Below are 11975 nucleotides of genomic sequence, written 5' to 3' on the forward strand. Positions count from 1 at the left end.
ATAAGGGGTATAACTTGGAGCGGGAAGAAGTTAAGACCCTTCTAACATCACTGCTTAGCCTCCAGCCTTGGGTCTTGTTGCAGCATCTGCCCCATCCGTGCATGTGCCCTGCAGGGTTAGATGGGACCCCAGTGAACCCCACAATCCCCCCAGCCTTTTGCTGATTGATGTACAACCTACAGATTCGATGCCCTTTCTGTTGTTGCCCTGGCCTTGATCTCTGATAGGAGAATTTTAGATTCAATAGTAGTGTGAAAAAGCCCTGCTGGACTTGGGCTCAAGTCCAGGTTCTAGTGCAGGCCAGTCTAGCTGATGTCATCATCATAGCACGTGGGGAAAGCAAAGGACCAGGAGGCGTAAGATCTGAGTTCAAGTCCCGACTGTGACTGTGGTTCTAGGATGTTAGAGGTCTGTCACCTGAATCGGATGGCGGACATAATGTTGAGGTTAGGATGCTGAGTGGTATTTGGCAAAGGGGCCCTTCTGCACAGGTCCTCAAGGGAGATAAAGACACAATTGCCAAAACAATGGAAAGCACAGACTAGCTAGTTACTTAAATAATTAAGAAGTTCTGGGGTACTATGTTATGCTGTTTCGTTTTATCTAATCCCCACAACATCTTCCAGGCATAAAAGACAAGACTAAGAGAGATGAGAAAAAGAAAAGTGGTACCTCACAGCCAGGAACTAGCCTGAGACAGCTAGGACAGCTGGGCCATGGTATTTTCGGGTTGGACATAAACCGTCTCACAGAACACCAACCTCAGACGAGGTCATGCTGTGACCATGTTCAAGTGAGATAATAAACAAGACAACTTCATAATTTTATCTAAGCACAGACAAGAACAAGGTCGTTGCAAACCACAAAACACCAAACATCCCTCTCCCACCAAATCTGTCACTGCTGCTGCTTGACCAGTGACAGCGTTAGCTTTGCTCTCATCTGTCCTAGATGAGATTAATTAAGGTACACAGTTAAAGAAGTATCCCCACTTACTGACAGCACCCCATCCAGAAGGAAACCCTGTTCCTTAAACCCCCCTCCAAATTACCAAAGCAAAGCTCCAACCCTGTAAGTTCTTTCTGACACCTTCTTCCTGAGAAGCCCACGCTTCCCCAAGGCGTGTGGTCTCTCGCTGCTGTGAGCATTAATCACAGTTTGTTCAACCACACTTGTGTTCCTGGTGGTCTGGCTGGAGAGCATGGGCAGCAGAGTGTGCTAGATTGCGAGATAAGCCACTTCCTGGGCTCAACCTTTATCTGCTGTTCTCATGGCTAGAAGGAAAAAGAGCCACACACATTCAAGGTTGTCGGTAGTGTCCCGAAGTCTAATTGCTCTGCAGGAGCTCCTGCCTAGGGGGGATGGTGGTGTTGGGCTGGATGCCAAGGGAGGCTTCTCACAAGTAACTTTGCATAAATCTAGACCTCGGGTTTTCCTAACCTATAAAATGATGTCAGAGCACAATTGTGATGTGTAGAAACTTCTGGAAAACATGATAGGCATATAAGGTGATTATGAGCAGGATTTGTTCATTATTTATAGACTCCTGGCACCTCCACACCTACCCTTAGAGTCTCTCAGCCTCAGGTGCATCTGTCTCTAGAGCCCTGAGTTAGGTGTCAGAACCCGGATTTGAGGCAGTCTCAAACCAGCAAGATGGGGCCTGAGCTCCATCTGCAGGGAAGGTACAAAATCTATCTCAGGAACCCCAATTTTATCCAACAGAGAAGGTCCCAGTTCTGCCCGGGTCTTGTTATGTATGCCAGAGAGCTTTTTCGTATGGTAGGGTTGGGTTGGGGTCAGGGGCAGTGAGGCAGGAAGGCGGGTGTCCACGGAGATGTTAGAGGACATAGTGCAGGGTCTAGCGCCCTCTAGTGGGAGTGGCCTGAAAATACCCCGATTTTTCTCAAAGAAACTGTTGTATCCGTCTTGCCTTTATTTTATATACATTTTTTTTTTTTGTCCACGGGTTTTTGTTAAACAAACCCCAAACCTGACAACAGTTATCTTGAATCCAAACCAAGGCTTAAGTTAAACGGGTCCTCACCTTTCTGCAAGATGGGGCAATGGAACGAGGGATTGTCAGGGTCAAAGGAAAGGAAAATGACCTTGAAGACAGAGAGAATCCTGTTCACCTCTGAAGCTTTGTGTCTAGAAGAGGTGGTTGAGTGAAAACCAATGCGTGTTCTCAGGCAAGGGGTGGAGTGGAGGAGCCTAGGACAGGAGAACCGAGGACTGTTGACTGCTGTTCCTGTTTAGCTTGTTAATATTACAAAGGAGGAAGAAAAGAAAGAATAGGAAGGGAGGAAAGAAAAATGGTATCTTTGAGAAACTGATGTAAGGGTTTAAATCAAAGATCTAAGAGCCACCTTCTTATTTTGGGAGCGAGAGGGAGAGCACCCCCCAGCAAGCCAGCTAAGGAGATAAAGCATCATTTTAATCCTTACAGTCTTCCCCGAGGGCAAATAAACTGTTTGATTTTAGCTATTTATCTTTTGGCTAAAATTCTTTGCAAGCTATAGACTTCTGTGCACAAAGACTGTAAGACCTCCCCAAGAGTGGTATGGGGTAAGCACTCATTTATTGTTTTAGAATTTCTAATCTAGAATTTCATCTATTGTTTTAGAAAATTCTTTTGCACTTTGGAGCAGTCCTACATTATTTTTGCTCAAGGCATTTATTTGTAATCATGTCTGCTGACCCCAAACTATAGGATATATAATAGAACTTTAGGCTCAGGATTTTTCTCTTCTCCACTTTGATATATGGATATTAGACGTGAAGTCTTGGACAGAAAGTCTATAGTGACATCTGAGAACAGGAACTCTGAATAAGTGACTGATAGGAATGTGAGAATTCAATAAAGACAATTTGCAAAGTGGAGCTGAAGGGAACAGAGAGAAAGAACGCGTTATTCTTCAGCCTGGCTGGTTAGCGTGTGACTTCTGCTGCACTAAGACTTAGATGAAGTGGACTGATAGAATCTATTTTAAAATAGATTTCAGGGCAGGCAGATAGATTTTATTTTTAAAAACTTTATCATGGGAAATTTTAAACATGTACAAAAGTAGAATAGAGGATAGAATACTGAACTTCCATGAACCCACGACTCAGCTTCAACAGTTAACTCTGGCCAATCTTGTTTCCAACTGGTAGGATTTGTAGATGGACCTGGAAAGTTACCAAACTAACAAGTCTCTAACTCTTCGGAATCTCTAAACCCATAAAGGATAAATATATGAGTTGTTAGTATGATTCAAATCTGGGGATTATCCACTTATTCTGTCACTCCTCTAACTTGAAATGTTTCTGCATAAATGTGGAGACATTTTTGTGATATAGATTTGTGGTTGAAGTAGGCTTAACTTGTATAATGGTGAAATAATGTGAAATATAAGGAAACTGAAGCTCCAGTGTTTGAGGGTGATCACATTTGGAAAATTATATGAAAATAATTGCATATTTTAACTAATATAGAATATGGTCTTACGTATATTTATGCAAATGTCAAACATTCTATGGCTCACAGCTGTCTCACATGCTTTCTCTTCTAGGTTTTCACCTTTCCATCTACTCCTTACTTCTGGAATTTTCCCAAAGAAGTGGGGCCAGACTCAATGTTTCCATTTGTTTCTACTCTTTCCTGTTGGTATTTTTCCTTATAGCATGTCATTAGCAGATTTCACTAATTGATGATTAAATCAAAGAATGCCAGAGACAGGTGGAAGTTCCTGGACAAAAGGGCAAGCTTTCCAAAGTTGAGATAAGCAACTGGAAGCCCTGATCTTGGCAAGACTCGCCTGCATTGCTTTCCAAGTTGGTATTAGCTAGAGTTAGGAGGGAGGGACTGGCGGAGGTGGCCCCGGTGGTGAAGCAGGGTCTCTATTCTATGTGGTGGACCCTTGCAGCAGGAGAGCCATGCAAGCTCCATTTTGGCTCCCTGAATCTCCCTCTTCACCTGGTGCCTGCAGTCAGGAGTCCACAGCTTAGGGGTCTGGGCAGAGAAAGAGAAAGAGGCGGTCTTAGCAATCAGGGGTGCCACAGAACCCGGAGGCTCTTATGAATAGAACCTCGCTCTCCGTACCTCATTGTCCAAATGATCTAGGGCTGAGGTTTTCAAACTTTTCATTTAGTAGCACAGCCTCTTTGAAAAATAAAATCTTACGTAGAACTTCTCCATGTTTGCATATAGTATTTTATATGACACTTTATTGGTATCCATTCCTTTTATTAGTTACTTTTATAAGTTAATGGGAACAATGAGTCTACTTGATCAACATGAAATTTTGAAAGTTTCAGTCTTTTACTGGTCCCAGGAGCCAGTTTATATCTGAATTTTGTTTTGCTCCCTTAGGACTAAGAAAATCCAAATTCACACAGACATATGGTTGCAAATACTGTTTTATTTGTTTTGTGTCTATTGTTGTTTTTAAACAGCTGTCTTGCAATATCCAGTATTCTTTTCAATAAAGAAAGATAGTGGGGAACTTTTATTTTTGAAATCTTCAAAAAAATAAGTTAACCTCTTAAGTTGTCTTAGTTGGGGGTCTCCAATGAGTTTAAATTTGATTTATAACACACTTGAGAATGTGTGTTGATTATTCAACCAAGTTATATTTAAAAAGTGAAATCCTAGGGGTCGGCCCGGTGGCGCAGCGGTTAAGTTCGCATGTTCCGCTTCTCGGCGGCCCGGGGTTTGCTGGTTCGGATCCCGGGTGCGGACATGGCACTGCTTGGCAGCCATGCTGTGGTAGGCGTCCCACGTATAAACTAGAGGAAGATGGGCACGGATGTTAGCTCAGAGCCAGGCTTCCTCAGCAAAAAGAGGAGGACTGGCAGTAGTTAGCTGAGGGCTAATCTTCCTCCAAAAAAAAAAAAAAAAAAAAAGTGAAATCCTAATGAAAACATTTGTGGAACCCCTGAAGCAGGGTTCTGTGGAACACAGTTTGAAAACCACCGGTCGGGTGTTAAAAAGGTAAGGCTTTTTTTATTTCCTCACCCAAACATCTTTCAGCCTTTAATGCTGCCCATTCATGGCTTTTTCCTCCTTTAGAGATGGCCTTGAGCTGATTTTTCTCCAGCTCTAGTGAGATATAATAGATGTATGACATTGGGCATGTTTAGGATATAGAACATAATAATTTGATATATGCATATATGGTGAAATGATTATCACAATAAGGTTAGTTAACACATCTGTCACCTCACATATTTACAATGTTTTGGGCTTTTTTGTGGTGAGAATTTTTAAGATTTACTCTCTAAGCAACTTTCAAATAGCGTTGAGCTAGTTTTAACTCAGAGGGAAGGGAAAGGAGGGTAAGGTAGACAGCCTGGTCTGCCTGGGCCCCTAGGTCCCATCTCCCTTCCTTCCTCTCTGCTCCCTCCCCTGACGTAAGGAGGGTGAGTTCACTCCCAAGTAAAATCATCAAGTAGGTGGACTTAATTCTCATGTCTTCTTCAGTCGTTCCATCAAGACTTCCCCATTGAGTATCCCATGACTTTGACCCTGCTTTCTGCGAGGTTTTTGCTGTCTATACTGGTAAACGAATCCAGCTGATATGTTTTCTGGTCCTCTTTTGCAAGTATTACCTATTTTTATCACATTTTGTCACATTGAGCAGTACCTATGTGCGAGAGACTGAGCTGAGCATTTTACACCAGTTACCTCCTTGGGTTCTCACAACGACTCGGTGAGCTAAGTCTTGTATTATCATTCTTAACTAGAGATGAGAAAACTGGGTCTGGGGCTCCTGAAGCTTGTTGAGAATCTTTGGAGCTCTTTGTTCTGGTACCTGGTTCGCATTCCAGGTACAAAACATGAGGTGGTTTAGAACCGAGCTTTTGTTCATCTGAAGAATAGATCTTGCGCCAAATAGCACAGCAGTTAAGAGCACACAGGCTTTGAAACCAAATTAACGTAAATTAGAATATAGGCTCTGCCATGTTCTTGGTCAGTCTCAGTTTCCCTACCTGTGAAATGGGCATGGTAATAATAGTACCCACATCTAAGAGCTGTTGGGAGGGCTCAATGAGATGAAGTATGTCAGGCACATAACACAGCACTTGCCACTGTGTTCAGTGCGTTCAATACATTCGATGCCGGAACTTAAGTGTTTAGAAAGTATTAGCTACAATTTTGTCACTGTTAATTTATTAGTATGCCTGGACTACCTGAAAACAATGGTAACAGTCAAATCTTCCCCTGAAGCACATATTTAAAACGGGAATAAGAGAAATTGCCTAGATTAATGCAAGAAAAGAAGTGAGAGTATGCCGACACCATTCAGCTTAATTCTTTTATTCTTTGAATGTTAGGATCACCTCTCTGAGAGACACTGGCTCATGTTCAGGCTCTACTGTGGCCTGGTTCTAAAGTTGGCTGTTTAATATCTTCTTTCTTTTAGGGCAACACAGTCCATAGATGAGGTCTCAGGCACGGGTGGGTGCTGTTTTGGCCATCCAGTGACAGAAAGTAGGAAGAGCTGAGATCAAGTCATCCTTCTTGCACTTTGAACAAACTTCTCCTGTAAGTGGCTTTGGGAGAATTTTGCCCCCGGGAGCCATTCAGGCTGCTGGTGTCTAATCAAGTCAGCGTTTTCTCCACAAGTGCTGTTTCAGCACTTGCTAAAGGACAGAGGGCTTGCTGGTTGCAGGCCTTCCTGGAGCGCGCAAACCCTGGGGCTCACTGAGGGGCGGTCTGTGCTTGCAGTGGCCCAGACTCTCAGACACTGCAGTCTCTCTTGGGCCTAAAGGGACGGTCAGTGGGGCCCTCAGTGAAGGCTTCTCACTTCCTGTCCATCCGCTGAAGATTAGCCCAGCAAACCAACTGGTCCCCATTGGTAGCAATGTGGCAATTCCTGAGCCATTTAGGGATCTCCTACTGGCTCTTTTATTCAGAAACACCCTTGCTTTCCCTAGGTCGAATCAGACAACATGTTGATTTTTTCTTTTTAAAAACACTTTGTAGGGAGGCAGCTGGTGCTGTAGTGGTTAAGTTCACGTACCCCACTTAGGCAGCCCAGAGTTTGCCGGTTTGGATCCTGAACGTAGACCTACACACCGCTCATCAAGCCATGCTGTGGTGGCATCCCACATACAAGAACTAGAAGGACTTACAACTAGGATATATGGCTGTATACTGGGGCTTTGGGGAGGGAAAAAAGAGAGAGAGGAAGATTGGCGACAGATGTTAGCTCAGGGCCAATCTTCCTCACCAAAAGGCATTAAAAAAAAAAAAGGTGACTCTACACTGGGTAAAACCTTAAAGAATCAGAATGCTTAAGCCCTGGAATGTTGCAGTTAATTAAAAAAAAACAAAAGAGCTCACTTTGTATATTTTTGAATAAAATTATTAAATGCTCATTGTTCACAATTTGGAAACCATAGTAAAAAAAGAAAAATCTTCACAGTGTTTTTGCCACTTATTTTTTGTATGTTTGACTTACATACATATTTTTTGAAAATTAGTGACACGCTAATTGTGACTATAATTAAAAACTCAAAAATATTTGGTTAAATAGAGCAAAAACTGAGAGTTCTCCTTTGCTTTTCTCCAACTCCATTTCCTTCCCCAGAGGTAACTACTAATGGAAGTTTCTAGAGGACTTCCAGACATTTTCTTGCATTAACACACATAGACATACACATAGATATATAAACATGTACTTGTGTATGTAGTTTTGGTTTTTTTTTTTTTTTTGAGGAAGATTAGCCCTGAGCTAACTGCTGCCAATCCTCCTTTTTTTTGCTGAGGAAGACTGGCCCTGAGCTAACATCCGTGCCCATCTTCCTCTACTTTATATATGGGACGCCTACCACAGCATGGCATGCCAAGTGGTGCCATATCTGCACCCGGGATCCAAACTGGCGAACCCCAGGCCGCCAAAGCGGAATATGCACACTTAACCGCTGTGCCACGGAGCTGGCCCCTGATTTTTTTAAACATAAATGTTATTAAATGTTATTCTGCAACTTGCTTTCTTTTTCCAACTTAATAGTCTTGAAGATTTTTCTACAGCAGAGCTACTTCATTTTTAAAAAAATCATTGCAAGTATTTCCATAATATGGATGTACTCTAACTTATTTAAAGAACTTTTAGGTTCTTTTTTTGCTATTAAAAGCAGTCTTGCAGCGACTATCTTTATCAACATACCTTTGTGCAAGCAGCATTTTAAACTGAAAACTTTTCCCCTAGGGCAGGAAGGATTCACACTAGGAGCCTCAGAAGGGTTAGCTGTGTCCAGGTGCAAATGTTGCATTAGTCCAAGGAAACTACTTGGGGAAGTTAGAGGGACTCATTAAGTCCTTTGGACAAGAGCTGACACTGAACTTGAGAACTGCTTGCTTCTAGGAATGCCAAAAGAGATTTTTACGTTTCACGTTTGTTTAACATATGCAGACACTGGAACCATCATCCAATGACAATAATTGGAGACATAATTTTATGATTGCTGGAGGATGGTGTAATGGCCTTGATGTCTCTCCTCATCTGGTGCTGGGAACGCTTTCAAGTATCCTAGAGCCAAAAGAGGCTTGAACATTGATAATGTGTGTTTTTCCCTTGTTATGCTTTCACCAAGGTCTAGAATTTCTAACTGGTCCAATTCGGAAACTTATCTTCTGGCTGAAATGTTTTTCCTTGATTTGGGGCTGTTTTGTAACTGTTGCCAAAGGCACATGATTTTAATTGTGAATGCCGCAAAATGTATTCTTATTCTGCTATTCTTGAGATATAATTTAGAAATCTGGAAGTTGAAGGGTAAGACTTAGAATCCATTCATGGCACAGCAGCCTGACGGATTTCTTTTACCTTTTTATTTTGAAAAATTGAAACTACAGAAAAGTTGCAAGAATAGAATAATAAGCCCCTGTATCCCCTTTACCTAGATTTACTGACTGTACTATTTTGCCATATCTGCTTTATCTCTTTACATATGTATATCTTGTTATTACTGTTACTGTTTTTATTGTTGTTTTTGCTGATCCACTTGAGAGTATGCTGGCGACATCAGGGCCCTTCAGTCTGTATCCTCTAAGAACAAGGGCATTCTCTTTCATAATAGCTACAGGACAATGTCAAATTCAGGAAATCTGACAATGACACAATCTATTATTTAATATATGGTCCATATTTAAATGTTGCCAATTGTCACCAGAGTGTCCTTTATAAAATTTTTGTTTTCCAGGATCCAATTCCCAACAGACATTTGGGAGTGTCACGTCTTTAGCTCTTTTTTGCGTCTCAGACTTTCTTTGCCTTTCATAACATTAGAATTTTTGCAGTGCAGGCTAGTCATTGATAGAACACTCCTGCATTTGGGTTTATCTGAGCTCTTCTTACATGTAAAGGCAGGTGATTCATTTTTAGTAGGTTCCTTTTCAGAGCATCACATCAGGGGCTGGAGGTCACCCATGTAAGTCAGATCTCATGGAATTAACCTTCCCACGCCCTGGCAGCAAGGCCGGGCACACCCTGCTCCCCACTTCTCTCGAGCGTGTCTCCTACCGTTCTCCTTCCTCTCACTGCGCTCTGGCCACACTGGGCTTCCTCCACTTCCTAGAACCGGTCACCCCTGTCCCTGGAAAGCTCTTGCCCACTCTGGTCTACTTGCGATGGGCCGGTCAGCACGTTGCAGGAGTTCAGCTATGCAGACAGAGTAAGGAATTGCCACTGCCTCAAAATGGAAGTCACTGCAATGTGATTTTGGTTAAAAAGCTGTTTACCTCCCTAAGGCCACCTGTCTTTTCATTTTCTTTGCCTCATTCTTTTAATGCTGGATTACTCAAAAGGCAGGATACACCATACCTGGTACTTGGTACCCTCTAAAGCACAACCCCTCTCCCATGTGATAAGTTTAGGTTTTATTTTTTAAAGAGTTTTGCAATAAGAGGCAGCATTTAAAAAAATGAACTTTAATTTTAGAATAATTTAGATTTACAGAAAAGTTGCAAGGGTATTTCAGAGAGTTCCTGTATAACCTCCTATCCCTTTTGCCCTAATGTGAACATTTTACGTTACTTTGGTACATGGGTCAGAACGAAGAAACCAAGATTGGTACATTATTATTAACTAAACTCCAGGCTCTATTCAGATTTCCCCAGTTTTTCCATTACTGTTGTCTTCCTGTCCCAGGATCCAATCCTGGACACTCCATCACATTTGGTTGTGATGTCTCCTTAGTCTACTCTGGTCTGGGACAGTTTTGCATTTTTTTCCTTGTTTTTCATTCAACAAACTTTTATTTTTATTTTTTTAAGATGTGCAATGTGATGATGTAATATACGTCACATCGTGAATTGATTACTGCATCATTACTACCATGTTTTTCATGATCTTGACGGTTTTGAGGGGGACTGATCAGATATTTTACAGAACGGCTTTCAGCTGCAGTTTGCCTGATGCTTTCCTCGTGATTAGATTGGGGTTGTGAATCTTGGGAAAGAGGTGAGGTGCCTTCCTAGTCGCCCAGTCGGCGGGTGAGTGCTATAAATACAACTTATCCCTGTCGCCACTAACCTTGGTTCCTTGGTTAAGGGGTGTCTGCAGCCTCTGCCACTGTAAACTTACTATTTTTCCCATTCCAAATTCCTCTCTTTGCAAACAAGTCTCCGATTCCAGCCCACACTTGGGGGTGGGGGAGGGGGAGGCAGCTTTGAAACTTTTAGTACACATAGTGGTTTTGTGATTTAGAGTTTAATATTGTTTTTCTATTCACTCACTTCTGGGGGCAGAGGGGCTATATTCTTAATCAGATCCTGCTTCAATACCACTGTAATACTAATTGCAGATGCCTTAATACGACATGGCATTTCCTTGCTGGTTCATAGCTAGAACTAGCAAGGATTTGCTAGGAGGTGTATGTTGAAAATATTTTGATTTTTATAAAGAAACCCCTATATTCACTTACACATTTAATAAGTAGCTATTTATTGAGGACATACTATGTGCCAGGCAGTGCTAGGGATTCATGGACACATTTCTCCATCCCACGGTTTGGCGTGGAAGAATAAATGTAATCGCAACCACTTACTGAGTACCTACTATGAGCTGAACACAGGGCTGGATGCTCTATATTTGTCATTAAATCCTTTTGACAGTCCTGCAAATAAGTGATTACTATGCCAAGTTAATTATATCTTAAAAATTAATTTATTTTTAATCAAGAAACTCAAATATCACCAAAAGATTTACAGTGAAATATAGGAGTTCATTACCCATAATCCAGTAACCCCAGAAGTAACCACCCTCAACTGTTCTAGCCGTTTCTCCTGGTGTTTACCTCTGTGTTTGTAAATAATATGCTTAAATTACTCAAATTAAAAAAAATGTGTTTAAGATAAAATAAAACACAGATACAGCACCACACAAAGCCAATGACTAGGTTAATAGGGTATTATAAGCCGAACCATCCAAGACGAGAAATAGGACTTTTCGAGACCGACCCCCCGAAGCCCCTCCATGTGCCCCGGCCTAATCACCACCCCTCCCTCCCAGAGGTAACTACTCTGCTGATTTTTATTGCCATCACTTTCTTGTGTTTTTAAAAATAGTTTATTACCCGGGGTGCATCCTTGGACACTATGCTTTGTTCAGTCTTGATCATTAAAAGAAGTGTTATGTCAGCGCTGGCCAGGTTGCGTAGTGGTTAAGTTCCTGTGCTCCTGTGTCAGCAGCCTGGGGTTCGCAGGGTCAGATTCTGGGCACAGACCTAGCACTGCTTCTCAAGCCATGCTGAGGTGGGTCCCACGTAAAATAGAGGAAGATGGGCACAGATGTTAGTTCAGGGCTAATCTTCCTCACACATACACACACACACACAAAACCCCACAGGGGCCAGCCCACTGGTGCAGTGGTTAAGTTTGCGTGCTCCGCTTCAGTGGCCCACGTATGTCGGTTCTCAGGCATGGGACCCACACTGCTCATCGAGCCATGCTGTGGCAGGTGTCCCACATATAAAGTCGAGGAAGATGG

Source organism: Equus przewalskii, chromosome 3 (assembly GCF_037783145.1).
Source record: "Equus przewalskii isolate Varuska chromosome 3, EquPr2, whole genome shotgun sequence".
Taxonomy (NCBI): domain Eukaryota; kingdom Metazoa; phylum Chordata; class Mammalia; order Perissodactyla; family Equidae; genus Equus; species Equus przewalskii.